This window comes from Vanessa atalanta, chromosome 10 (genome assembly GCF_905147765.1).
Source record: "Vanessa atalanta chromosome 10, ilVanAtal1.2, whole genome shotgun sequence".
Lineage (NCBI taxonomy): Eukaryota > Metazoa > Arthropoda > Insecta > Lepidoptera > Nymphalidae > Vanessa > Vanessa atalanta.
In genome coordinates this window covers 2,356,013-2,368,823 of record NC_061880.1, presented here as the reverse complement: position 1 = coordinate 2,368,823, position 12,811 = coordinate 2,356,013, and the positions used below count along the sequence as shown (strand labels likewise).

The 12,811-nt window shown below is 30.0% G+C and overlaps 1 protein-coding gene across 1 annotated transcript in view; it reads right to left on the bottom strand.

Annotated features, from left to right (window-relative positions):
* LOC125066882 (monocarboxylate transporter 2-like) overlaps positions 1 to 12,811 on the bottom strand; it is a 50,301-nt gene that overhangs the window by 23,916 nt on the left and 13,574 nt on the right. The window lies entirely within an intron of this gene.

The window sequence follows — 12,811 nt, the reverse complement described above, 5'->3', positions numbered from 1 at the left end:
GTTTCGTATGTTCAGTGTGATGCCTTTATCTCATATTTTTTTATGCTGGAATAAAAAATACTTTTTTATAAGACGCTCTTTATCTAATTTGAAGGCTTCATTATTTATTGCTTAAGCTATGCGTTTGCATTAACTCCATCACGACTTTGTGTTTTATATATTATAAAAATATAATTAAACAACGTCATTAACAATTGATGAATTATGTCTGTTAATTCAGAACAACAGATAATCGCAAACATATAAAGCGTCAAGATAATATCAGAAAAATATGTTATTGGATAAGTAATTCTTTTCGTTTTATATGAAAGACGATGAGTATTAGCAATGTCATAAAATTTACGTTACAGGGAATGGAGAGAAAACGACCTCTTTGCGAGATAAGCATGGTTACCGCAATGTACGTTGATAATCCTCAATTTTACGGACCTTGAATTTGTTGAATGAATGGATTTAATTTTCATAGCTCAAAGAATAGATTTATAGACTGATATTTTATCATTGGTTCTTAATTAATGGATTTTATTTCACGTAAACATTTGTATACGTAGGAGAATATTATTATATTAGATAGGTAGATTGGTAAGTGAGCCGTATTTTATATATATATAGTAAGTGGTCACCGGCTGGTGGTTAATATGGCTATAGACATTATAACCATACCTTACATAACCAATGGTCCATCAACCTTGGGAACTAAGATCTCTTGCGCCTCTAGTTACATTGGTTTACCAGATCACAAAATTACTACGTATTACTGTTTGGTAGTAAAATGTGAGACGAGTAAGATATCAGTATCTAACTAGTTAGTGTAAGTTCGTCTGGAGACCTAGCCTACCACCAAGTAAATACCACTGATATTTATGTATTTTTCGCAGGTTTGCGTGCGTGGGTTTAATTTCGCTCCACTTTATTGCAATATGGGCTATATTGCATTCTTATCTTTAGGTATTAAGTTACGTTTACTGTATATTACTTTCTGAGATTAGCGATAACATACAAACAAACACTGCTCTAGTGATATAAATAAGTGGTAGTTAAAGTTTACATGAATAAAATTAATCGTAACGCTTAGCTTGAGTACTAAAATAGAAAAATATCAGCAATTATAATATATTTTCGGGCCTTAATTCAATGGAAATTTTCATAACTCGGTTTTCTTATAAGCGAATATACGACAAGTGCAAATAAAGAAAAACTATATATATATATATGACATATCTTGTTTTCCATAAAAGTGTGAACTCGGTTTAAAATTAAAAAAACATTCTGATTGAGAGATACGTTTTTAATTAAATTAACGTAAACATTTTAAATGGGACGCATGAAGTAAAATGAAAAATGAATTGATTTCTTTATTAGTACACGCGAACTCATTAAGCTCTCGAGACTTGTTTCGTGCGTTTATAAATAAATAAATTGTAATTGCTTACTGCTCCACGTTACCCAATAATGTAACGTTGTTAATGTTAAACGGAACTAAAGACTATTTCAGGGCGAAGATGTGTCTTTAGGTCATTTATCATTTACGTAAGAATGTATTTTAAATTTCAGTGTATTATTTAAGGAGTATATACTTATACACCTATTAGTAGTAGCTTTACATTTAACTCAACACTTAAACATGTCGATTCAAAAGTGCTTTTATGTGCCTACTTGAATAAGGAGTATTCTAATTTTGATTTAAAGTAACGAAAATTGTTATTAACTAAGCGAGACTGTACTGGACCGTCTTTGCGTTTAACTCCACTAGCACTTACCATGAGGTAGAGTGGAAACATACGCTTACCCAGAAAAAAATATAAACAAAAGAGTATTTTAAGCGTTTAAATTAAATTTATTTTATTATTATATTAATTATTTAATTCATTTAAGGTTGGTTGTTATTGAGTTATATTCAATCACAGAATTATGTAAATGTAATGAATACTTTTTGGTTTGACATTTTTATATTTTCAAAGTAGAAAAAGAATATTTTTGAATTTGACATGGGAATTGTTAATCTGGGTTTAAAAATGGAAGATAATGGATGACTGTAACAAAAAATGGAAAATCTATGTATTGTAAACTATATTGAATATTGTTAATTATTTGATGTTCCCGTTTATTTGAAGCTGGGTCTTCAGTTTGTATCGACTACATCACTAGTAATATTCAAATGAATTAAGAATATGAATTAGTGAACTTTATACTATTTGATAGTCAAAGTAATAATTGGAACCTGTTCGGAATACTAATTACTTTGACCTAAAAATAATTAACGAAAGATACTTGAAAATTTGTTTATTAAACCTTTATATGAAGCAATAGTATAATTAGTTAAAAGGTTAATTTAATGTGAATATTTTTAATTGGATTAAATGAGATTCAATTCCTTCGTTTTGAAGTATTTCCCAATAATATATTTTTCTAGAAGTTATATTATGAAAAAACAATCGATTACGAATTAATGTATCAGTAATATCTAGAATAATAATAATAATACCTATGTTTAATTCAATTGGCAACATTGTTTTGCTTTTTAAGTTTCCCATTATTACCATACATGTGGCTGAATTTATTAATAATTTTATATTATATTATCTATGAAATCCTTTCTATTTCTTATATATAAGTCGACCATGTGGCACACTGTGGTCAGATCTTAAATTATTTATAATTGTCATATCACAATAACAAAATAAATTGTCAGTAAATGTAGAAGTCAGGTTCGTTATTCGGGTCGCTTTAAAATATTTATGTTTTAAACTAAACAATTATAAATAGTAGCATCTACGTTACGCTTTACATCGTTATAAATCCTAAATGAAAGGGAAGAAAAGCTTAAGCTCCAAAATTGTAGGTACTTTTGGAAAATGCTGTTTGAAATTAATTTAGTAAAATTCATTTTCCAAAAGAAACATTTTGGTCCTTAAGCGTTTCTTTCTCTCCAGTAACGATATCGTTTTAGGTGCTTCATTCATAATCGTGTTAAATTAGCTAAAATTTCCGTAAGGGGATTGTTTTGTCATTACATGCGATTGAAAGGTGATTACTCCCATCAACATTTTCATAGTCACTGGTAGCACGGGTTTGATCTACGGTCATGTACAAATCTATACCAATATTATGAATGCAAATGTAACTTTTTCTGTTACCTCTTACAATGAAACCGCTGAACCGATTTAGATGAAATTTGGTATTGAGTCAGTTTGAGTCCCGGAGACGGATATAGGCTACTTTTTTAATACAGTCCTCGAGGTTGTAAATATGGGGGGTGGCAGTTTTGGTATCATACGTTTTACAAATTTCACACGGGTAAAGATTGTTTTTCGTTAAGATATATATGGATTACGGTGGTGTTCCATTGTATTTAGTGTGGGACTGATCACAAGGTATTTCCAAGTGTCGACGAATTTGAAGCGTTATAATATGTAATATAAAAATGTGCCGCTTATTTTTTTATACCGTTTAGCTTCAATTTACACGAAACAAACGAAACTAAGAAAAACACTGACACTAATAAATGTTTATTTTTGTAAAAATTAATGAAAACAGATTTTTAATGATCCCTGCTTGGTAATATCACATTTAATTAAACATTTGTGGAACGATTAACACTACCATTAACGTCATTTTTATTATTCAGTTTATTTGGACGATGACATAAATATTAGATATATTATTGTCTTGCCATTCTTCACTCAGTCATGTCCTGGTTTATATTTTATTTATGGCAATTTTTTAGATATTTAAGATTTTTGGTGAATATCAATTACAATTTATATTATAATATAAAACCGTCCCTTATTGCAGGATATAATATTTATGTACTATTGATGCTCTAAATAAGAGGTATATATATTTGATCACTGACATAAGTATCTATATATTTTATTATATGACAGTTGAGGGCGATGCAGACGCATGAAAGGGTGTGCGGGAAAGGTATTATAATTTATAAATATATATCGTTCGATCAATAAACTAGTTACTGTGTGAAATGATTTCACTGATATCTACCAGAATATTTAATGAAATCCGTATACCCATAAAATAAGTATGTTGAAATATATTTTTTAATTGTTAAAGTTCTTATAAATCGACAAAAATAAATACGTGAAGAAGGTAATACTGAAATATTTGACCATAAACATTACATTCTGTTATGAGGTCTGGAAGTTTTAGTGCTTTTTATGAGTGCTAAATGAGTCTGAATCGTTTTTTATGGTCTGGTTCATTGCTGGTACCGTATTAAGATCATGATTGACATTTCGTCGTTGAGTTTTTCTTTAATTGCAAAATATAATGTCGTTTTTTTAATTTTTTTTTTGACGACCCGCGCTCTCGATTCTGGTTACAATTAACGATATATTTTTAAAATATTTTTTAAGAAATGTTTTGTCGTAAACTTTTTACGTCCGTGATTAATTATTTGTCTAACTTAAAATAAGATTACGAAGAACGAATTCTGTTTAGTTATATAGTAAAGTGTACCAATAGTCATTAATCGACAGGTTTTTAGACAGGACTGTATAGGATTTTGATTTAGTGTACATAAGTTTTTATATGAAAGTTTCAGTTTATGCGTGTTGATAACTTATCCGTCGATATTGTTAACTAGAAGAGACAACTCTGTTCTTAAATATATTTTTATATGTGAAAAATATCATTGTAATAGATGATTTTTTTTTAATGAAGGTATTAAAAATATAGCTGTTTACAGTAGCAACTTATTTAATAATTCGATTAAAAATACATACACAATTTACACAATATAACTTTACTTCGATAACATTTTTTTTGGAATAAATATTCCGACTTGCAAATGTGTCTCAGGTAGTACATGGTCACCTCCGCCTATAGACATAGGCACTTCGCAATGGTACATACACAGACGGACATGCACAAATCCCTACAACATAGTAATAATTTTTATAATCTTTCAAAAAAAAAAATATAATTGTAATATGATCTATTTAAAAAAAGTTAAAGAATTTATCTTATTCATTCATTCAGCTGCTAATGTATCATCTTTATTACAAATAATTTCATCCTATGACGTACATAATGCCGCCTTTTATTTTAGGTTATATACGAGGTGCGAGATGAAAGAATGTTACAGATATTTTAATAAAAATCGTCTCGATAATATAAAAGGCCGTTAACGTAATTTAATGTCATGTTGCGTATTTGTACGTCATTTTAACGACAAATAAAACCACTGTTGAACTAATTAATAGGGCGGTTTGACAGTCATAAATGTCACTTTTAAATAACCCATAACTCACTCCAGGTTTGAATATGTATAATATATTTGGGAAGGAAGGGGAAGCACTCTTTTATCTTTGGACAACGTTTGAGATATTCAGAGTATTATTTAGGATAGGTACGTATTAATACACGTCGGTCTTGTCTAGCTTAAATATATCGACGTGAGAAAGCGAAATCGTTTTTTTTTTTAAGTGTCTTTTAGATGTGACAAATGATACATATTATTATTATGTTTCTTTGAAGAGAGAAATGGTGATCATTATGTGTAACAGCGTTGCAGAACTATTGATAGTTTGACTATCGAAAATTATTCAGGATATCGATAGTACTATCGATAGTATCGCTAGCTCTCTGTAAGCAATACTGTTGGCAGCAGCGATACTTATGATACTATTGATAATATCGATAGTTTTGGACTATCGATAGTTTAGGTTAAAAGTAATCGTTTTTGCATACGATATATAGTATTGCTCATGGGGAGCTATCGATACTATCAATACTATCGATAGTATTGACACGTGATAATACTATCGATAGACTATCTATACTACCGCTAACACCTTAACTATCGATAGTATATCTATAGTCTATCTAGTGGAGTTTTTTTATAGAAAAATTATCAGTAACAGATCGGATTCTGACACTATACTATGGCTTGCGTGGCCAAAATCGGTCAGAACGACATCATAAAGGCAAGCAGACAAAACAGTTCAGTTCTTTTTCTCCCCTTCTTTCCTTTTATCGTTTTTCTTTGCCAGCTACTGACGAACGATTTCATTAAATATATATATATATATGAATAAAATAATGCGTTACGAAGATGCTGATTAGACTGCTGATTCCTTAAATTATCAATAATAATTAGGGTAGATAAGTTTATTTTTATTTTTAACGATTCTAAAACTTTATTTTATTATATGATTAAAAAAGTATGATAATTTAATTTAATTTTCAGAAGTAAATTCAACTTCTATATTGCGTAGGTAATTTAAAATCTGTAAGTCATTGACCTTATTATTTATACTCAGAGTAGTTTGTACTTATCGCGTGTGATCGATTTTTTTGCACACTTTTTTGTGCGCATCAAAGGCACGGTACTTTTGAATTTTCGAATGATAATTATTTTTCTATTCTATATAATGAGTCGAGATGGCCCAGTGGTTAGAACGCGTGCATCTTAACCGATGATTTCGGGTTCAAACCCAGGCAGGCACCACTGAAATTTCATGTGCTTAATTTGTGTATATAATTCATCTCGTGCTCGGCGGTGAAGGAAAACATCGTGAGGAAACCTGCATGTGTCTAATTTCAACGAAATTCTGCCACATGTGTATTCCGCCAACCCGCATTAGAGCAGCGTGGTGGAATATGCTCCAAACCTTCTCCTCAAAGGAGAGGAGGCCTTTATCCCAGCAGTGGGACATTTACGGGCTGCTAATGATAATAATAGATACAAATTATATGTACGAGTATGTCAGTTTTTGCTGGTAATGTATAGACATAGAGATTTCTAGTTTATATATTAGATTAATATATTTTAATTTTTGTTTTACTTAAACGCCATCATTACGAGTAAACAGACAAAGACAGTTGAATAACTTTTTAATTTGCTTCAAGAGTAAAAGGAGGTTACAATTTTTTTCAAAATTTTTTTTAAAGTTTATTGCATCAGAACATTTATGAACCGATTTGGAAAATTCTTATTTTGTTTTGAATATACTTGCCATTTAGTCCCATATCAATTAAAAGGCAACTAACAACAACTCAAATATTTAGAAGCCAGTTTTTTTAACAATTTATATTATTTTCCTAGCTTTGTCAGTCTTTTTTTTTCCTGGTTATTGTTACAGAGCTTTAGTATTATATAAAAAAAAATAGAATTTGAGTAAAACAATAATTTCGAACAATGTCAATTCGTCTCATATGTTTTCCTAAATAAAAAAAAAATGTTTATTGTGTTACATAAATACTTAATCTATAACAGGTTAGGAGCCAAAACTAAGTTACTAGTAAGCACTAGTACTTGTGCTCTTCCATATCAAAAAAATAATATGTAATTACAATCTGTTCTTAGTTTTTGAAATTAGTACAAATAAATAAGACCAAAACTAAAGGTATATATGACAGTGTATGTGTGTATGTGTACATACACACACACACACGCACACACATACAGACATCTGTATGTACACGTAATAATGATTATAATTACGATAACTAGGCGAACACTATTAATTATAAATATTCAAATTTAATTTATGTAATGTATGTTATGTTATATGTATGAATATGTTAAATCAAAGCGGTTGTTAATAATGCACTTCGCTTAAATTTAAGCGAACTTCGATGTCATTTGCATTTTATTTTCTTTTATTCAATACATATATTCCAAGCAAGTGACGGAATTAAGTTTTAAAATAGCTGTTGAAATTGAGAGTATTAACGGTTTTCGTTGTATATTTTTATTCCGAAATGATATGAAAATATAAATATATAATGAGCTATATATACGAGTAGCATTAGCATTAGCATTAGCAGCCCGTTAATGTCCCACTGCTGGGATAAAGGCCTCCTCTCCCTTTGAGGAGAAGGTTTAGAGCATATTCCACCACGCTGCTCCAATGCGGGTTGGCCGAATACACATGTGGCAGAATTTCGTTGAAATTAGACACATGCAGGTTTCCTCACGATGTTTTCCTTCACCGCCGAGCACGAGATGAATTATAAACACAAATTAAGCACATGAAATTTCAGTGGTGCTTGCCTGGGTTTGAACCCGAAATCATCGGTTAAGATGCACGCGTTCTAACCACTGGGCCATCTCGGCTCTATACGGCTATATACGAGTATATAATATAGATGTCGATTATGTTTGTATATAATTTCTCAAATTAAATACGAATTTAATTAGAATATATTGATAAAGAAAATTTACACAAACTTATACTATAAGATACATATAAGTTTATATTTAAAGTAAATTACATCAAAGCTACAACCTACCTTCTCAATCTGTTACTTTAGTGTGTGTATTATATTTGATGGTAGGGCAGGTACCACGGTTTAAGGGTGAGTGAGCCAGTGTAAAGAAAGGCACATCTTAGCTCGACCGCCGTCCGCCAAATCATTACATAAAAAAAATATCGCTAAAATGGAACTTCGAATGGTTTCCTCTCGTAAAATGATGTTTTGAAATTTATAGACACGTGAATCAGTATTCGCTTCAGAGAAAATCTTATTCACAAAACACATATATATCTTGGCCTTTTCTCTAAATTATTGTCTGTCCATGGAGTCCGGTCCGGAGTATATTAGTAGTGATCGTCTGTCATTATTATTATAAGATTAGTAAAAGATCAGTAAATTGCTCACTTGTCTTTACAGACTGCTCGAATTGTTTAACTGTGTCTCTATTTTATAGTTTATTTCAAACAAGCAATTCGGATATTTTCGAATGTTTTTTTAATTGCTTTTTTTTTTAAACGGGAAACGTGGAATCCCCATCGTCGCTTTACTTTTGGTTCACATGGAACTAATTCTTTGTCACGACTAAAGAGTACAAAAGAGTGATTATTAATATTTGAATTAATCAGTTCACGATAAGTTTTTTTTTATTTTATTCATATTGGTAGGCGGACGAGTTAATAGGCTACCAGATGATAAGTGGTCACTACCACCCATTAATATATTGGTGGTATAAGAAATATTAAAATATCTTTACATCATCAATGCGTGCTAACATGTGCCTGTAGATACCCTGACTGACTCATCCGTTATACAGGTACATAACAACAAAAACGAGCTTGTACTAAACCAAAAAATACCAATTTGATTCTACAAGAACATTATAGATTTAAAAGTCAAAATATTTAATTAGTGTTTGCCTTTAACTGACTGACCAAAGAAATAACTCGAAATAATAACGATCACCTTTTTTACTGTATTTCTCGTTCTTTCCTCTTCGATATTGTATTTAATATATAAATATATATTTGTATTTTATTATCAAAATTTACGGACGAAACAGCACGAGATCATAAAGTCGCCAATGCACCAAATTGTAGACGAACCGAATATCTCGTGTGGTTGATTTATTTTATGTGAATCGACAGCAAACTGAATAAAGGGTACCGATTTGCATGTAAATAGCAGAAATGTGCTTTTCTTAGTGTAACCAAGATGATTTAAGGACGAATATGTAAAGCGAAGATTTACTAAATTATATATCGTTGAATTTTATCATGAATTTTGGAGATTGCGGACTGAAACCCGAGTAAGCACCACTGAATTTTTATGTGCTTAATTTTTGTTTATTAATCCCGTGTTCAGCTTTGAAAGAAATAATTGGGAGGAAACCTAAATCTGTATGAAAGTCACCGAGAAAGCTACCAAATAATATTAGATATTTGTAATAATGACGGATTGTATGTTATTATATACAATCATAATGTTTATGTGGGATAAGATCTGCAATTAAAATTTTGAAAAGGAGTTTCATGACCAAACCGATGTTAGCTAAACATTTCAAATTCAAATTCTTAAATAAGGAACATTTTTATTATGACTTCTACATGATGTTTTTCTTTTGTTTTTTTTTTTATTGTAATAACAAATAAGACATCTGTAAATCTATTGGTGCATGTCCGAACATTTAATCCCTGGTCTTCAAGACGTAATTTACTGTGCAATATTGGCTCCCTGTAATTTCAAATCCTAGCAATAGTTGGCACATGAGTCAGTATAACGCTCACTTGCAACGATTCGAATACGTAATTGGACATCTGTTTGTCTTATTGGGATCCAGTTAATTCAACTTCCTATAGTTAAATACGTTAGTAGCAAAATAATGGTCGCGGTTAGTATACGCGTCAGCGGTTCCCTCTCGCTCATTGCAAGCGACGTTGATTCAAACGATATATTAACTTAAAATTCATGCATCTGGGTCATACACGCTAGTATTGGATTTAGTCCTGCAAGCTGACTTAACTCTGATCAGATGCGACAGAAAGCGCTCGACTATGACACTTAATTTTCTAGAACGAATAAACCGTATTAGTATTGATAATATTTTTTGTAACAGAATTATTTTGATTATTATTCTGCGTTCTAATTAAAATTCGCTGGACAGAGAAGTATTTGTTTAACATTACTGGTGATTACTATAACTACTGTTGTGTTATATTATTTCTAGTCATATCATCTGTACTGATTTAAAAAAGGGGAAAATTTTGTTTATTTATATGTAAGGGTTGGTCGCTCGTCAATCATAACTTATTAAATTAGTGACCGATGAATTTTATACGTTTTTTCTCTGTAATGTGTGACTTTGGCAGAATATTGGTCAACGAATATATAACAGATACAATATAATAATAAAAAAAAAATTGTATCACAACTGAATATTGAATTTTTGTAAAATCATTGACATAGAAAAGTTTTTTTTTTTTTATGAAGGTGATATAAAATTATAATAAAACGCCGACCCAAAGATTGTCTTGTAACTTTGTGCCCAGGACTCTGGCACTATTACCTCTCTAAATCGCAAAACTTAGTCTTTGAGCTAAGTAAGCTCTTGGGTCACCAGAAGTGTTGACTAGTTTTTTAAAAGGACTCCGCTCACGTCAACTTTTTTCACATAAAATCTGTAGTTTATATTATGTCCTTTTTCAAGTTTCAGGTTACTTCAATGCTGAGTTTCATTACGGTGAGTTCAATTGTTTAGTTATGATGTATTATATCGTTAATTTGACATTTGTATAATATTATTATGGATTATTAAGTTATATTTCTTACAAGATATACATACATAATACTTGTTGACTTCCAGGCAGGATATATTACATATGTATGTAATAATATAATTGTATTTAACTAGCATGACTGTATTTTTAGATGTTGAAAAAGAGTAACTACTGAGTTTCTTACCGGTTCTTCTCGGTAGAATTTACACTCCGAACTGGTGGTAGCTTTATTTAAAATAGTTTGTTAAATGACGATTCAAAAGTGCTTGTAAAAGCCTATTTGAATAAAGTATATTTTTATTTTTGATTTTTAAATGTATATGATAAGATTTATGTGCGTCTAATTTATGGAAAAAGTAACAATTTTTAAAGTAAATAAATGTAAATAACGGTTCGTAGAGTTTACATTCGAAATCAGTATTAACTTGACAATAGCTTCGACTCGAAAATGACGATCTCGATGTGAACGTAAGACACTATTTGTATATTTATAATTATCACAAAAACTTCATACTTTACTTTTACAACAACATTTAAAATTCAATAAATATAAACTGATTATATTCATGTTGACTTATTTTTTCAAATATTGTCACTTCGAAAAAAATAACGAAAGACGGAAATTAGTGAAACATAAAAGTTTTCTACTCAAGCTAAGTCATCTCGCTTGATATCTAGGCTTTTTGCCGAAAGATTTATGAATGTTACGAATCAATCACTCAGTAGAGAGCCAGTTAGTCGGTGTTGTTTAATAAAAACTTAGTGTAGTTCATATCGAGAATTGTTTTTTTATACATTGGCGAATATAAGCAAAATATCACTCACATCAATCACTTAAGAAAATTGATTTCAATTTTCTATTAGTAGAAATAAAGTTATTCATTATAATTGTATTGAAAATTAATGCTCCTTTTCATACGACACTAGCTACCCTTCTCACCCTTCCTCAGGTCACATATAGTAGGGTCTACATAGGACGTTAATTTTAAGGGAGAAACATTTTTTGACTTTTTTGTTAACAGCGTGTGTCTGAATAAAAAAAATTCGAATTCATAATTATTTTATTTATTTTTTTACACGTCTTACAAATTTAAATAATTAAAAATAAACACGAATTACATAATATACTGCCTGTTACACTATTTTTTTAATAAAAAAATAATTAACATTTTTTATCATTGCTAGATAATTTAATATACTTTATTACCTTTTTCGACTATTGATTATTTAAAATTAAACACCAATAATACTAAAAAATATGCTAACACTACTAAAATACCTGATATTGGTCCCTTCGAACTTATTCGTTATGTCAATTTACTTAGGCCCTGACGTTATTTGTAAAGGTGTGATTGACTTCTTTCAATATTTTCTGGATCCTCGACGGAAGGAAATGACTATTTGGATGTATTCATATACATATATATATATATATACATACATATATTCATATACATATATATTTGGATGTATACATTCGTGCGTATGAGATGAATCAGTAAAAAGCGAAATAAAATTACTTGATTCGCTAGCACTACGAACACTGGTACATTAAGTGTATATATCAAATCAAATCAAATGTATTTTATTCAAGTAAACTTTAGAATAAAGCGTTATTGAATCGTCAATATTTAAATTCTATCACCGTTTCGGAAACCAGTCTCTAGCGAGAAGAAACGACAAGAAACTCGCATAGTTGCTGTTTTTAAATAAATAGATTTACAATGCTGTTATTCACAATTATTGTACAATCAGTCCTGTGACAGAAATTGAGTTTTATTTAAAATGAATAATAAGATTTATTGATTAATTTTAAT